We start from the raw sequence: 17827 nt of genomic DNA, 5'->3' as shown, positions 1-17827 counted from the left end.
GAGTTTGCCTAAGTATTTGGTATCTTGTTGGCCATTTTTTCCCTTTCCTCTTCCACATAAATTTTAGAAGCAGCTTGTTAAATTCCATGAAAAAACCTGCTGGAATTTTGAACATAATCAAATTTAAACTATAGATTATTCAGGTAGAATTTACATCTTTACAACAGTGAGTTTTTTTATAACAGTGTAAAAAAATCACATTTCATTTGTTTTAGTATTCTTTAATATCCTTCAATAAAATTTCATAATTTTATCAATATAATCATTGCACATCTTTTGTTAATTATGTTTATTCTTGAATATCTTTTTTCTTTTCTTTCTTTCTTTTTTTTTTTTTTTGAGACAGAGTCTGGCTCTTTCACCCAGGCTGGAGTGCAGTGGTGCGATCTCGGCTCACTGCAACCTCCGCCTCCTGGGTTCAAGCAGTTCTTCTGCCTCAGCCTTTTGAGTAGCTGTGATTACAGGCACATGCCACAATGCCTGGCTAATTTTTGTATTTTTAGTAGAGACAGGGTTTCACCGTGTTGGCCAGACTGGTCTTGAACTGACCTCAAGTGATCTACCTGCTTCAGTCTCCCGAAGTGCTGGGATTACAGGCATGAGCCACTGCACCCGGCCTTGAGTATCTTTTTTGTTGTTGCTATTATAAGTGATATTTTCTAACCATCAGTTGCTTGCTATTGGAAATTTAATAGCTTTGTAAATTGATTTTATATTCAGCCATGTGTTTAAATATCTTGTTATCTCATAATTTGCATATTCTTTGGGGTTTTCTTCGGTAGACAGTCATATTATTGTTTAATAATGGCATCTTTCTAATCTTTATACTGCTTTTGAATTATTAAAAGGATATCTAGTACAGTAGAAACAATAATAGTGGGAATGATTGCCTATTTTAAAGGAAATGCTTCTGAAATATTATCATTAAGAAGGATGCTTTCTGTAGATACCATTTATTGAGATGTTTTTAAAGTTCTCTTCTATTCCTATTTTGATAAGAATTTTTGCTGGGCACAGTGGCTCACACCTGTAATCCCAGCACCTTGGGAGGCTGAGGGAGGAGGATCCTTTAGCCCAGGAATTCAACACCAGCCTGGGCAACATAGTGAGATCCTGTCCTTACAAAAAAAAATTAAAAATCAGTTGGGCATGGTGGTGCCCATCTGTAATCTCAGGAGGCTGAGGTGGGAGGATCACTTGAGCCCAAGAGATTGAGGCTAAGTGAGCTGAGATCATGCCACTACATTCCAGGCTGGGTGACAAAACAAGACTTTGTCTTAAAAAAAAAAAAGTTTTAAAAAATAAATAGCCATTGAATTTTTTTAATTTTTGATATCTCTTGGTCATAAAGTTTTGTTCTTTTAGTTTTTTTATGGTGAATTGTGTTTATTAATTTTTTAATGTTGCTTTACTGGGATAAACAACATAATTATGATATATTATCTTTTTTAATGCATTACTGGGTTTGGATTGCTAGTATTTTTTTTTTCAGATTTTTTTCATAAGAAGAACCTGTAGTTTGTCTTTCTCTTGAAAATCTTATATGGTTTTGGTATCAAGATTAAATGGTCCTTAAGTGGGAGCTAAGCTATGAGAATGCAAAGACATAAGAATGACACAATGGACTTTGGGGACTTAGGGGCAAAGGGTGGGAAGGGGTGACAGATAAAACTACAAATTGGGTGCAGTGTATATTGCTTGGGTAATGGGTGCACCAAAATCTCACAAATCACTGCTAAAGAACTTACTCATGTAGCCAAACACCACCTGTTCTCCAATAACCTGTGGGGAGAAAAAAGATTATATGATCCTTTCTCTCGGTTCTTTCAAGAGTATTTATAGGATTGGAATGATCTGTTTCTTGAAAAGTTGGTGGTACTCACCTATAAAAACCATTTGGGCCTGGTATTTTTGTTTTTTTCTTTGCAGAAAGATTTTTAACTATGGATTCAGTTTCTTTAGTGACTATAAGACTATTCAAATATTTAATTTTTTCTCATTTCGTTTTGGTTAAATTACATATTTCTGGGAGTTAGTCAGCTTTACCTAAGTTTTCCTTTCATTGTTTTGTGGGTTTTTTTTGGCCACTACATTACTCATAACATACACTTATTTTCTTTTAAATCCTTGCTGGATATATAATTTTGTCCTCCTTTTTGTTCCTAATATTTGTTTTTTGCCTTCTTTCTTTCTTCTTAATCATGCCAGAGATTGTATGTCTTTTCTAGGTCTTTTTAAGAACCATTTTTTGGCTTCATTGATTTTGTCCATTGTCTCTTCTGCTATTTCCTCAAATTTCTGCTCTTTATTTTCTTTCCTTTCTTCTGTTCTTTGGGTTTTTAAAAACAGACAATGTTTAATTGATGTTTATCGTAGCACCTGTTCTACGGTCAGATTTCTGGGGGCATTTTTTCTTTTTTTTTATACAGAGTCTTGCTCTGTCACCCAGGCTGGAGTGCAGTGGTGGGATTTCAGCTGACTGCAACCTCCCTTTGCTTCCCAGGTTCAAACAATTCTCTTTCCCCAGCCTCTTGAGTAGCTGGGATTATAGGTGTGTGCCACCACGCCTAGCTAATTTCTTTGTTTTTTGTTTTTTTTTTTTTTTTTTTGAGACGGAGTCTTGCTCTGTAGCCCGGGCTGGACTGCAGTGGCCGGATCTCAGCTCACTGCAAGCTCCGCCTCCCGGGTTTATGCCATTCTCCTGCCTCAGCCTCCGGAGTAGCTGGGACTACAGGCGCCCGCCACCTCGCCCGGCTAGTTTTTTGTATTTTTAGTAGAGACGGGGTTTCACCGTGTTAGCCAGGATGGTCTCGATCTCCTGACCTCGTGATCCGCCCGTCTCGGCCTCCCAAAGTGCTGGGATTACAGGCTTGAGCCACCGCGCCCGGCCCCATTTCTTTGTATTTTTAAAAGAGACCGGGTTTCGCCATGTTGGCCAGGCTGATCTCAAATTCCTGACCTCAAGTTATCTGCCTGCCTCAGCCTCCCAAAGTGCAGGAATTACAGGCGGGAACCACTGCACCAAACGAGCCCAACTTCTCAGCAAATTTTGTATTTTTTGTTCCTTGAGACCCTTATATAATCCGTGTAAAAGGTAATAACAGAGCAGAACAAAAGAGTGCTTTTGAGTATAAGAATCCAGTTTTTCGGAGCCGGGCGCGGTGGTTCACACCTGTAATCCCAGCACTTTGGGAGGCTGAGGTGGGCGGATCACGAGGTCAGGAGTTCGAGACCAGCCTGGCCAGCATGGTGAAACCCCACATTTACTAAAAATACCAAAAAAAAAAAAAAAAATTAGCCGGGCATAGTGGTGTGTACCTGTAGTCCTAGCTACTCGGGAGGCTGAGGCAGGAGAATTGCTTGAACCTGGCAGGCGGAGGTTGCAGTGAGCCAAGATCGTGCCACTGCACTCCAGCCTGGGTGCCAGAGTGAGACTCCATCTCAAAACAAAAAAAGGAATCCAATTTTTGACCAACTTCTGTTTTTGACCTTTAATCCTTGAGCTAGTTATCTTATCTAGGGCTTTGTTTCTTCATCTAGCCTATGAGACACCTGGGCTAGAATTTAGAAGATACTTATTCTGTAAGACTTACAGTATATTTTCCCTCTTGCTTGTAAGATAAGCTTTTCATTTTTACTTCACTTCTTTAATTGGTAATATCTAAGCTTTATTTTAAGATAATATAGAAATTAAAGTTAAAAATCCAAATATACTTTGGATTTGTTATAATGAAAAGAAAGTATAGGATATAATGCATAATGATATTTAACAGGAATACTTGACAAGAAATAGTCTTTTTGCCACAAAGTATTTTGAGAATTTAAAGTAGTTAGTCATTACCATCCTCAGTAGGATAAAGGAGAAATGGCCAAATAATATTTACATTTCAGGGAATTCAGTAGTAAAAGTAAGAAAAAACCTTAGGTTGGTGGACAAAGGTCTTAAGTGCATATTTGCTCTATTTCTTCTAATCATGACTAAAGTACTTCTTTGAATGTTTGCCAAGTAATGGAAGAAGTGTTCTTAGTAAGTATTTACTACCAAGAATTTGTTTAATAGTCCTGAAGATAAATTTTAACTCTGACAACTATCAAGTTTCTGCCATATGTACATGCCATATCATGCCATACATGTTATAAAAATTGTATTTGCTCATTTAAGCTATAAAATGAATTTACCATCTGTATCATTCATGGTCCAATTAGGAAAACAGATTTTATCAAATCAATAAACTAGAAAGAAACAACTGAAATACAACTCAGAGGAAAGCAGAATAAAGGAAATAATAAAGATAAAAACCTTAGTGACTTTTAAGAGACAGGAAGAGTAGACTATACATCTAATAATTGAGTTTTTCAAAAATCCCAACAAACTGATTAAATCTTTAAAAATGTAATAAAAATAAACAAATGAGATATGAACAAAAGTAAAAAGGGGCTATGTCAACTGATACATAGCTTTAAAAACTTACAATTATATGAACAACTCTGTGCATATGGGTAGATCTATGTCCACAAAATTATACAAGAAAAGTTACTCTAATTTTATATGAATCATCTTTTTATTTTTTATTTTTTGTTTTTTTTTTGAGATGGAGTCTCACTCTGTCGCCCAGGCTAGAGTGCAGTGGTGTGATCTCGGCTCACTGCAAACTCCGCCTCCCGGGTTCAAGCAGTTCACCTGCCTCAGCCTCCCGAGTAGCTGGGATTATAGGCACCCACCACTGCACCTGGCTAATTTTTGTATTTTTAGTAGAGACGGGGTTTCACCATGTTGGCCAGGCTGGTCTCGAATTCCTGACCTTGTGATCCACCTACCTCAGCCTCCCAAAGTGGGATTAAAGGCATGAGCCACTGTGCCCGGCTATCTTACTTTCTTTTCGAAGTCTCCGTTCATTGGAGGGGGATGGAAACCTGATCTCAGTCAGTTTGGAGTTTCATACTTCGAGTCTGATTATGAAGTGGGGGTGATCTCTGTGTTACTAAGACAAGGATAGGGAGAAGGTACTAATATTCACCTAGTCCTCAATGTTATCTGTTCATGCAGGTATCTTCTGAGATGTCCATCATCCTTTCTGGTCCTCAGTCACTGGTCCACACCATTTGCCACTAAGATGTTGTCATTCCTGTTTGTCTGGTACCTTCAGGTATGTTCTCTCTTTTATTCCACATTACATGTAGGGGCATATACATAATTCTACGCCTTCACTGCTATGCTTACGTTTGAAATGCAAGGCAACTTCTTAAAGCCTGGTCAGCATAGTCTTATCTCCCAGTCATTTCTTCTCTGGTATCATATTATTTACCCAAGGTTCAGGATTTAACCCTCCTCGTCTCCCTGCCTTAGAGCCCTCATGTTTGTATGGACTTTTACTGCTGCTTTGCTACTCCATGAATCAGGGCATAGAATTCATTTTTTAAGGATCTGTCAATTTCTGTACTCTTATCCCTTTCCCACCATATTGTCTTCTTCCTCAGTCTGGGGAAATTTCTTTCTAGGCTTGTTATAACGGGGAGAAAAAAATAATTAAAAAAAAAAATTAACGGGGAGATAAGAAAGCCCATTTCTTTTTAGTTATGTTTCTCCCAAATATTTTATGTATGCATGGAACTTTCTCTATTCCCATAAAGGCTTACAGTTTTAGAAATAAAGTTTATGAATACATCATTTTTATGTCTTTAAATATGGCTTATCTCTCCCCTATAGCAGCGAGCTCATAGTTATCTAGCCGATTAAAGGGAGTATGGAAGGAAAGGGCAAGGAAAAAGTGAATTCGTACAAGAAAATTAAGTCAATATTTCAGAAATATTGTCCTGCCATATAAAAACTTGTTAAGATGACAGAATTCATGGAATAATACTTGTTAATATTTATCACACACTTGCTCTGTTCTAGGTACTATTCTAAGAATTTTATATGTATCAGCTAATCACAACAACAAAATTCAATAGAAAAATATTTAACAAAATTAGTGTCAGAGCTTGTATTTAAGCCCAAGCAGTTACTCTCTTAACTATGTCATTGGTTCTTGAATGACTCCCCTACCCTCACGGGTATGAATCTGGTTGTTAATAAAGGCTAAGGAGAGTTACTGACATTTAGTGGATAGAGGCTCAAAATATTAAGTGTCCTATAGTATGAGTGATGATCCTAAAAAATAAAGAACTGACCCAGGCTGGGCAGAGTGGCCCATGCCTGTTAGTCCTAGCACTTTGAGAGGCTGAGGCAGGGAAGATTGCTTGAGGCCAGGAGTTTAAGACCAGCCTGGGTAACATAGTAAAACCCTGTCTCTATTTAAAAAAAAACAAAACAAAAAAAAGCGCCTGAGCAATATAGTGAGACCCTGTCTCTACAGAAAATACAACAATTAGCCAGGTGTGGTGGTGCACACCTGTAGTCCCAGCTACTCAGGAGGCTGAGGCAAGAGGATTGCTCGATGCTTGAACCTGGGAGGCGGAGATTGCAGTGAGCTGAGATGGCACCACTGCACTCCAGCCAGAGTGCTACAGCAAGATGCTATCTCCAAAAAAAAAAAAAAAAAAAAGGCTGAGGTAGGTGGATCACCTGAGGTCAGGAGTTTGAGACCAACCTGGCCAACATGGTGAAACCCCATCTGTACTAAAAATACTAAAATTAGCTGGACATGGTGCTGTATCCTCTAGTCCCAGCTACTCAGAGGCTGAGGTAGGAGAATTGCTCAATCCCGGGAGGTGGAGGTTGCAGTGAGCGGAGATGGTGCCACTGCCCTGCAGCCTGGGCAACAGAGGGAGACTCCCTCTCAAAAAAGAAAAAAAAAAATGTTAATAGAACTCCTATTGAGAAATACCCTATATTACCTCTAAATTGCGAAGACTAACTCAAGAAGTGAAAACAAACAAACAAAAAGTAAAAGAAAAAAGAAAAACTTTTGTAATTTCTTTCTTAAACAAGATTATTATATGTATTATTATATATTATTATAGGTAGCATGGGTAAGTCTCATACCATATATAATAATCTCTCCCAGAACATGAAAGAATATATAATGCTTTTTTTGTTGGTTTTATAAAGCTAATAAAACACAGATAAATAGATTTCAAGATATATTACTAGTGACAAAGAGGAACATTTCATGTGATAAGAGGGTCAATCTGTCAGAAAGATATTAATGTCAGTATAAATGTATTCACACTGCAGTGGATTGAACAATATCTTTCCTGAAATTCATGTTCACCCAGAACCTCAGAATGTAACCTTCTTTGGAAATAGGATCTTTGCAGATGTTATTAGTTAAGATAAGATCATACTTGACTGGGGTGAGGGACCTAAATGCAATGACTGGTGACCTTATAAGAGGAGGAGAGGACACGCAGAAAGTCACAGGGAAGGCGGTGATCTGACTATGGAGGCAGAGATTGGAGTTGTGCTGCCACAACTAAGTACTGCTGGGGCCATGAGAAGAGGCAAGGAAGAATTCTTCCTTAGAACCTTCAAAGGGAGCATGACCCTATGGATACCCTGATTTTGGACTTACAGTTTCCAGAAACATAAGACAATAAACTTCTATTGTTTTAAGCTACCTAGTGTTGGTAATTTGTTAGGACAATTCTAGGAAACTAATGTTGCTGATAACAGAGCCTCAAAACACATAAGTAAAGACTTACAAAATTGAAAGGAGAAATAGGCAATTCAACAACTGTTGGAGAGTTCAATACCCTACTTTCTTTTTTTTTTTTTTTTTTTTTTTTGAGATGGAGTCTCGCTCTGTCGCCCAGGCTGGAGTGCAGTGGCCGGATCTCAGCTCACTGCAAGCTCCGCCTCCCAGGTTCACGCCATTCTCCTGCCTCAGCCTCCCGAGTAGCTGGGACTACAGGCGCCCACCACCTCGCCTGGCTAGTTTTTTGTATTTTTAGTATAGATGGCGTTTCACCATGTTAGCCAGGATGGTCTCGATCTCCTGACCTCGTGATCCGCCCGTCTCGGCCTCCCAAAGTGCTGGGATTACAGGCTTGAGCCACCGCGCCCGGCCCAATAACCTACTTTCAATAATTGATAGAAAATGTAGAAAGATGATCAGTAAGGATACAAACTTGAACAACACTGTCAACTAACTTGACATAAAAAGTACCTATAAAACACTTCACCCACAGTAGCAGAATATATATTCTTTGCAAATGCATGTAAAACATTCTCCATAAATGTAAAAGGATTGAAATCATTCAAAGTATGTTCTCTGATCACAGAATTAGAAGTCAACAATAGAAGTAAAGGTAGTCGATATCAAAATATTTGGAAATTTTAAAACACACTACTAAATGACCCATGGGTTAAAGATGAAATCACAAGGGAAAATAGAAAATATTTTTAAATGTGTACAATGCAGTTAAAGCAGTGCCGAAAGGGAAACTTACAGTTTTAAATGCCTATTTAGAAAAGAAAAACAACCTAAGTTTTTACCTAAAGAAACAAACAAAAAAAGCAAATAATCCAAATCAAGCAGATAGAAAGAAATGATAACCAGGCTTGGTAGCTCAAACCTGTAATCCCCAGCACTTTTGCTAAGATAGGAGGATCACTTGAGGCCAGGAGTTCAAGACTAGCCTGGGCAACATAGTGAGATCCTGTCTCTACAAAAAAAAATTTTTTTGAATGGCCAAGTGCAGTGGCTCATGCCTGTAATCCTAGCACTTTGGGAGGCCGAGGTAGGTGGATTGCTTGAGCCCGAGAGTTCAAGATCAGCCTAGGCAACATGGTGAAACCATATTTCTACAAAAAATACAAAAAAATTAGCCGGGCGTGGTGGTATGTACCTGTAGTCCCAGCTACTAGGGAGGCTGAGGTGGGAGAATCACTTGAGCCCAGGAAGTCAAGGCTGCAGTGAGCTTTGATCGTGCTATTGCACTCCAGCCTGGATGACAGAGTGAGATCTCATCTCACAAAAAGAAAAAAAAAATTAGCCAGGTGTTGTGGTATGTGCCTATAGTCTTAACTACTTGAGAGGCTGGGGCAGAAAGATCACTTGAGCCTAGGTGTTTGAGGCTGCAGTGAGTCAGGATTGCACCACTGTACTCCACTTAGGTGGCAGAGCAAGACCCCCATTTCTTTTTTTTATGATTAATTTCTTGCTTTTATTTAAGATAGATCCCCCCCACCATGTTTGTATTTGGATTTTGAGGGAAAAAAAGTTACATTTAAAACATCCATTTGACAAACATTTATTAAGCATCTGCCAAGTAACAGGCAGTAATCTAGATACTGTATATAACAGTGAACTAAAGAGACAAATGTCCTCACGAGTACATAATATAGTCAAACTTTTAAACTGAATTTTGTATTATACATAAGCATTTTTTCTTCTTTATCTTTTTTTAAAATTTATTTTTATTTTAAGTTCCAGGATATATGTGCAGTACATGCAGGTTTGTTACATAAGTAAACATGTGCCATGGTGGTTTGCTGCACCTATCAGGCCATCACCTAGGTATTAAGCCCCACATGCATTAGCTATTTATCCTGATGCTGTCTCTCCCCAACCCCCACAACAGGCCCCAGTGTGTGTTGTTCCCTTCCCTAGGTCCATGTGTTCTCATTGTTCAGCTCCCACTTATAAGTGAGAAGGTGTGGTGTTTGGTTTTCTGTTCCTGTGTTAGTTTGCTGAGGATAATGGCTTCCAGCTCCCATCAGTGTCCCTACAAAGGACATGATTTCGTACCTAGTTATGGCTGCATACTGTTCCATGGTGTAAATGTACCACATTTTCTTTATCCAGTCTATCGTTAATGGGAATTTGAAGACTTCCGTTTCTTTAAAAAAAAAAAAAAAAAAAAAGGAAGAAGGAAATGATAAAGATCAGAGCCAAACGTCAGTGAAATAGAAAACAGAAAAACAGTAGAGAAAATCAGTAAAACTAAAGTTGGTTCTTTGAAACAATAAAATTGTTCTTTAATCAATACAATTGATAAACTGTTAGCTATTCTGATCAAGGAAAAAATATAGAGAAAAGACACAAATACCAAAATTAGGAATAAAAGATAGGATATCATTACCAACTCTACAGAAGTTAAAAGTATTATAAGGAATTATTATGAATGACTTTATGCCAACAAATTAGACAACTTAAATGGCCAAATTACTAGAAAGATGCAAATTAACAAAACTGACTCAAGAAGAAAGAGAAAATATCAATAGAACAATAATAAATGAAGAAAAATAGTGTGACTAAAATGAATTGGTAATTAGAAATCTTTTCAAAAGGGAAAACCCAGGCCTGGATGGCTTCATTTAAGGAAGAGAGATTACCAATCCTACAGTTTGTTTTTTGGGAAATAAAAAGGAAACAATTTGTAACACATTTTATGAGACCAATATTACTCAGATATCAAAACCAGGTGAACACGTCACAAGGAAAGAAAATTGCAGACAAGTATTCTTCATGAACATGTATACAAAATTCCCTAATGAAGTACTAGGTAACAGAATCCAGCAACATTTGAGAAGGATTAGGCAACAGAATGAGACAATGTCTCTAAAAAAAATAAAGAGAAGGTGGCTGGGCATGGTAGCTCACTCCTGTAATCGCAGCACTTTGGGAGGCCAAAGCAGGTGGATTGCTTGAGGCCAGGAGTTCGAGACCAGCCTGACCAATATGGTAAAACCCCATCTCTACTAAAAACACAAAAATTAGCTGGGTGTGGTGGCACATGCCTGTAATCCCCACTTTTGACAAAAGTGTCAAGATAATTCAATGGGGGGAATGATAATTTTTTCAACAAATGGTGCTGGGACAATTATACATCCATATGCAAAAATATATGTATCCTTATCTCATGCCATGTGCAAAATTTAACTCTAAATGGATCATAGACTTACATATAAGAACTAAAGTTTCTAGAAAATGGCAAGGAGAAAATGTTTGTGACTTTGGGTTAGACAGGTATTTCTTGCATATGACAACAAAAACATGATCCATAAGAGAACAAAATTAATAAATTGAACTTCATCAAAACAGAAAAAATTCTGCTCTTTAAAAGGCACCATTAGTGGAATTAAAAGACAAGTCATAGACTGGGAAAAATATTTGCAAATCATGTATGTAATAGAGGACTTTTATCTGAGTATATAAAGAACTCTTATAATTTGATAGTACAATAATCCAATTTTTTAAATGGGATAAAAAAATTTTTAAATGAGTATTTATTATATTTTAACTAAAGGACAGTTTTCTTTATACAATGGCTTATGTATACATGAAAAGATGCTTCATAGCATTAGCCTTTAGGGAAATGCAAATTAAAACCACAATGAGATGTCACTACACACCCACTACAATAATAGAAAAGATTGCCAATGCCAAGTGTTGGTGAGGGTGAGGAAGAATCAGAACCCTCATACGTTGCTCGTGAGAATATGAAATGATACAGTCACTTTGAAAAACAGTTTGGCCATTTCTTAAAAAGTTAAAAATATACCTGCTGTTGGACCCAGCAGTTTTATTTCTACATATCCACCCCTATACCTCCAAAATATATGTCTACACAAAGGCTTGTTGTGAGTGTTCATAGCAGCATTATATGCAATAGGCAAAAACTGGAAACAGTTCAGATGTCTATCAGCTGGTGAGTAGATAACCACAATATGGTATATGCATGTAATGGAATATTATTTAGCAATAAAAAAATAGGCTACTGATACATGCTACAGATGGATTAATCTTAAAAACATCATATGAAGTGAAAGAAGTCAGACACAAAAGGCTACTATTGTTTGATTCTATTTGTATGAAACTTTTAGGATGGACAAATCTGTGGAGCCCTGTGATGACCTGGGCTTGAGTCTGTGAGGTGTCACAGTGGGGACTGGTTGCATATAGGCAGAGGGAACTTTTCTTCTTCTATTTTTTTTTTCTTTTTTGAGATGGTCTCACTCTGTCACCCAGGCTGGAGTGCAGTGGCATAATCACAGCACACTGCAATCTCAACGTCCTGGGTTCAAGCTGTCATCCCACCTCAGCCTCTTGTAGCTCGTACCGTAACAGGCATTTGCCACCACACCCAGCTAATTTTTGTATTTTTTTGTAGAGACAAGGTCTCACCATGTTGCCTAGGCTGGTCTCAAACTCCTGGGCTCAAGCAATCTGCCTGCCTCAGTCCCCCACATTGCCGGGATTAATGATGTGAGCCACTGCACCCGGCCTAGAAGGGAAGTTTTTATGCTGATGGAAATGTTCTGAAACTGGATTGCAGCAATGGTTGCACAACTCTGAATTTTACTAAAAATCATTGAACACTTAGGGCAAGTTTTATGGTATACATATTATGCCTCCACAAAAGTATAAAAAAGAAAACACATCAAATACTAATAAAATAAATATAACAAAATATACACAGTAATTAAAATGTAAAATAACAGAAATTTTCTTACTAGTATGAGTATAGTAATATTCATTTTATTGTAAGATTGAGCAAATGAATAAACAGGGAGTGGTTGAAAAAAAACCAGGGTTTTCACTGTGGAAGAAGGAAGACACAAATATGGAATGGAGAAAGACAAAGAAGAACCTGTGGGACTTGATTGAGATTTGAAATTAATCAGTTTAAACTTATGATTTCTAGAATATTTCCTACCTCTGTAGCTGGTCTAGAAATAGTGTTACCCTAATAGCAATGAGCACACCTAGTGTTCAGTTCATGGTTTCTAAATACCATTCTCTACTAAAAGGTACTAGTACTCCTTGGTTACTCCTTGGTAAAATGGCTGGCTGTAAGGCTAAGTCAAGAAGGTGAACACAGAGAAAAAGAATAATTTTATGGTGATGGAGAAGCCTTGTAGACATTACTGAATCAAGTGATCAAAATTAGCATCATCAATAATGAGACAAATCAGAATTGTGTGACTCCTGTTAGGATGCATTGAGAAGAACACAGCATCACTGATGTGATATTCCTGCCAAAGATGTTGTCCTAGTTCAGAGTGCTGTAACAAATTACCATGGGCTGGGTGGCTTAAACAACAGACTTTTATTTCTCACACTTCTGGAGGCTTGGAGGCTGAAAGTGCAAGATCAGAGTGCCAGTGTGGTTGTATTTTTTGTGAATGCCCTTTTCTTGGTTTATAGAAGGTGGTTTCCTTACTGTCTCAAATGACAGAAAGAGAGCTAGCTATTCTTTTTATAAGGACACTAACCTTATTCATGAGGGCTCCACCCTCATGACCTCATTACCTTCCAAAGATGCCACCTCCAGGCTGGGCACCATAGCTCACACCTGTAATCCCAGCACTTTGGGATCACTTGAGGTCAGGAGTTCAAGACCAGCCTGGCCAACATGGTGAAACCCCGTCTCTAATAAAAATACAAAAATTAGCCAGGTGTAATCCCAGCTACTCAGGAGGCTGAGGCCGGAGAATAGCTTGAACCTGGGAGGCGGAGGTTGCAGTGAGCTGAGATTGCACCACTGCACTCCAGCCTGGGTGACAGAGCGAGATTCTGTCTAAAAAAAAAAAAAGCCATCTCCAAATAGCATCATATTGGGATTAGAGTTTCAGTGTATGAATTTTGGGGGGTGACACAGAAAATTCACTCCATTGCAGATCCATAACCTAAATCTAATAATGAGAAATGATTATACATGCCTAAATTGAGAGACATTCTACGAAACAACTGGTGTGTAATCTTCAAAATTGTCATCTTGAAAGTCAAGGTAAAACTGAAGAACTGTTCCAGATTGAAGGAGATTAAAGAGACATGTCATTTAAATGCAGTGCCTGATTCTGACCTGAATCCTTTAACTATAAAGGACATCAGTCTTTTATCTATAAAGGAGTTGGAAAAACTTGGATGCTGTTTGAAAATTAGATAGTGGTAATGTATTAGTGTGAATTTCCTGATTTTGACCTCAAATTGTGGTTACATAGAAGAATGTCCTTGTTTTTTGGATAACAACTTACTGGAAGTACTGTATTTGCAACTTTTCTGTAAGTTTTAGATTGGGGAAATACTAAAAGCATTCCTGTTACAGTCAAAAACAAGAAAAAGACATCTGCTATCTCTTGTTTTGAAGATACCAGGAAATTCAGTTAAACAAAAATACCCAGCCAGATCAATTAAGCAAGAGAAAGAAATAAAGGACATCCATATTGGAAAGGAAGAAGTCAAGTTACCCTTGTTTGCAGACAACATGATCTTAAATTTAGAAAAGCCCAAAGACTCCACCAGAAAACTCTTAGAACCGACAAATGAATTTAGTAAAATCATAGGAAACAAAATCAGCATACAAAAATCAGGAGTGTTTCTATATGCTAACAGCATTCAGCCTGAAAAAGAAATCAAGAAATCAATCTCATTTACAATAGCTACAAAAAATTAAAATACCTAGGAATAAATGTAACTAAAGAACAAAGAAGTAAAATATCTCTACAAAGAAAACTATAAAACACCAATAAAAGAAAGGTGACAAAAAAATGGAAAGCTATCCCATGCTTTGGAATGGAAGAATTAGTATTGTTTAAATGTCTATACTACCCAGAGTGAGTTATAGATTCAATGTAATCCCTATCAGAGTACCAATGACATTTTTCACAGAAATAGAAAAAAAATCCTGAAACTCATATGAATAGCTAAATAATCCTGAGCAAAAAGAAAAAAGATGGAGGCATCACACTACCTGATTTCAAATTATACTATAAAGCTATAGCAACCAAAACAGTATGGTACTGTAAAAACAGACACACAGACCAATGGAACAGAATAGAGAATCCAGAAATAAATCCATGTACTTCTAGCCAACTCATTTTCAACAATGGTAACAAGAACATAGAATGGGAAAAAGATAGTCTCTTTAATAAATGGTACTGTGACAGGCTGGGCATAGTGGCTCATACCTGTAATTTCAGCACTTTGGGAATCCAAGGCAAGAGGATTGTTCGAGGCCTGGAGTTCAAGACCAGCCTGGGAAACATAGTGAGACCTCCATCTCTACAAAAAATTAAATATTAGCTGGGCATGGTGGTTTGTGCTTGTGGTCCCAGATACTTGGGAGGCTGAAGTGGAAGGATTACTTGGGCTCAGGAGTTTGAGGCTTCAGTGAGCTGTGTGTGTGCCTCTGTATTTCAGTCTGGGCGACAGAGTAGGACTGTTCTTAAAAAATAAAAATAAGTAAATAAATGGTGCTGGGGAAACTGAATATCCATGTGCAGAAGAGTGAAACTAGATCCCCATCTTTTACCATATAAAAAATCACCTTGGCCGGGCGTGGTGGCTCACACCTGTAATCCCAGCACTTTGGGAGGCTGAGGTGGGCAGATCACAAGGTCAGGAGTTTGAGACCAGCCTGGCCAACATGGCAGAAACCCTGTCTCTACTAAAAATACAAAAATCAGCCTGGTGTGGTGGCGGGTGCTTGTAATCCTAGCTATACAGGAGGCTGAGGCAGGAGAATCACTTGAACCCGGGAGGTGGAGGTTGCAGTGAGCCAAGATTATGCCATTACACTCCAGCCTGGGTGACAAGAGCAAGACTCCATCTCAAAACAAACAAACAAACAAAAATAGCCAGAATATATAAGGAACTCAATAGCAAAAACCAAATAATCCAATTTTTAAAATGAGTAAAAGACCTGAATAAATATTTCTCAAAAGAAGGTACACAGATGGTCAACAGATACTTGAAAAAAAAATATCCAACATCACCAATCATCAAGGAAATGCAAATCAAAACCATGATGAAATACTGTCTCACCCAAGTTAGGATGGCTATTGCCAAAAGACAAAAAATAGCAAATGCTGGTAGAATGCAGAGAAAGGGGAGCTCACCTATTCTGTGGGAATGTAAAGTAGTACCTCCATTATGAAAAACAGTATGGAGATCTTCGAGAAATTAAAAATAAAACTACCATATGATCCAGCAGTTCCGCTGCTGGGTATATATTTAAAAGAAAGGAAATTGTAACATCAGAGAGATATCTGCAATCGGTGTTCCTATGTTTATTGCCTCACTGTTCACAAATAGCCAAGGTATGGCATCATCTTAAGTGTCCATCAACAGATGAATGGATAAAGAAAATGTGGTTTTGTACATAGTAGAATATTATTTAGCTATAAAAAAGAATATAATCATGTTATATGCAGCAATGTGGTTTGGAACTGGAGGTCATTATATTAAGTGAAATAAGCCAGGCACAGAAAAACAAATATCACATTATTTGCTCACGTGTGGGAACTAATAAATTGGATCTCATGGAGGTAGAGAGGAGAATCATGGCTGTGAGAGGCTGGGAGGGGAAGAGTAGAGGGCAGGATGAAGAAAAGTTGATTAAGGAGAACGAAAATACAGTTAGATAGAAGGAATAAGTTCTGATATTAGTAGTACAGTAGAGAAATTACAGTTAACAGTAATTTAGTTCATATTTGGAAACAACTAGAAGAGAAGAATTGTAGTATTCCCAACACAAAGAAAAGATAAATTTTTGAGGTGATGGATATCCCAGTTACCCTGACTTGATAATTATAGATCTTACACACGTATCAAAATATCACATTATGCATCTATTGATTTGGCAGATAAGCTAATAAAGAAATTAAAAAGGAAACAAAATATCACATATAGTCCCAAAATATGTACAGCTATGAAATATCAATTAAAAATAGAAAAAATAAAAAAATTGAGATATACATTGGAAAGGAAGAATGAAGTTACTATAATTATTAGGATGTATGTTCTTATACCTAGACAACTCAAGAGAATCAATTGGAAGTTTATTTCTTTAAAAATTATGGGGGGAGGGTGGAACAAAAAGGCAGAACATAGAGGAATTTGAGGACAGTAAAACTATTTTATATGATAATTGTGATGGTTAATACTCAGTGTCAACTTGACTGGATTAAAGGATGCAAAGTATTGATCCTGGCTGTGTCTGTGAGGGTGTTGCCAAAGGAGATTAACATTTGAGTCAGTGGGCTGTGAAAGATAGACCCACTCTTAATATGGGTGGGCACAATCTAATCAGCTGCCAGCAAGACCAGAATAAAAAGCAGGCAGCAGAATGTGAAAAGACTAGACTGACTTAGCCTCCCAGCCTACATCTTTCTCCCTTGCTGAATGCTTCCTGCCCTCGAACATTGGACTCTAACTTCTTCGATTTTGGGACTCAGACTGGTTTCCTTGCTCCTCAGCTTGCAGATGGCCTATTGTGGGACCTTGTGATCATGTGAGTTAATACTCCTTAGCAATATAACACATATATATGAGAATATATATTATATAATAGATAATATATACACATAATATATACATTATATATTATATACACATATAATATATAACAAACACATTATATATAATATATAATAGTATATCCCATTAGTTCTATCCCTCTAGAGAACCCTAATACAATAATATAATGGTAGATATATGTCATTCATTGTATACTTGTCAAAACCCATAAAATTTACCACTCCAAGAATGAACCCTAATGTAAATTATGGACTTTGGGTGATGATCATCTGTTAATGCAGAGTCATCGATTATAACATACTCCATTCTAATGCTGGATGTTGATAGTGAGGGAGGCTGTGCATGTATGTGGGCAGGGAGTATATAGGAGCTCTCTGTACTTTCTGCTGTGTATATTTTGCTGTGAACATAAAACTTCTCTAAAAAATAAAGTTTATTTAAAAACTAATAGAATTCAGTTAGATTTCTGTGTAAAATTCTGAATTTGAAAATCGATAATCTTTACATATATTGATATCAGAAGATTTTATGGAAAAATCCTATTTACAGTGGAAATTTTTAAAAGATACATAGGAATAAATTTGAGAAATATGCAAGGTATTATGAATAAAATATTTAAA

The 17827-nt window shown here is 37.3% G+C and overlaps 1 protein-coding gene across 1 annotated transcript in view; it reads left to right on the top strand.

Annotated features, from left to right (window-relative positions):
- Window positions 1-17827, top strand: part of LOC103230137 (actin-related protein 2/3 complex subunit 3) — a 59677-nt gene that overhangs the window by 21604 nt on the left and 20246 nt on the right. Inside the window, 1 exon segment of the mRNA XM_073011529.1 lies at window positions 5048-5147. The gene's annotated coding sequence lies outside the window, so the exon portion shown is untranslated.

This window comes from Chlorocebus sabaeus, chromosome 25 (assembly GCF_047675955.1).
Source record: "Chlorocebus sabaeus isolate Y175 chromosome 25, mChlSab1.0.hap1, whole genome shotgun sequence".
In the NCBI taxonomy this organism is placed as follows: Eukaryota; Metazoa; Chordata; class Mammalia; order Primates; family Cercopithecidae; genus Chlorocebus; species Chlorocebus sabaeus.
The sequence above is the reverse complement of the archived record's forward strand: the minus strand, read 5'-3'. Positions and strand labels throughout refer to the sequence as shown.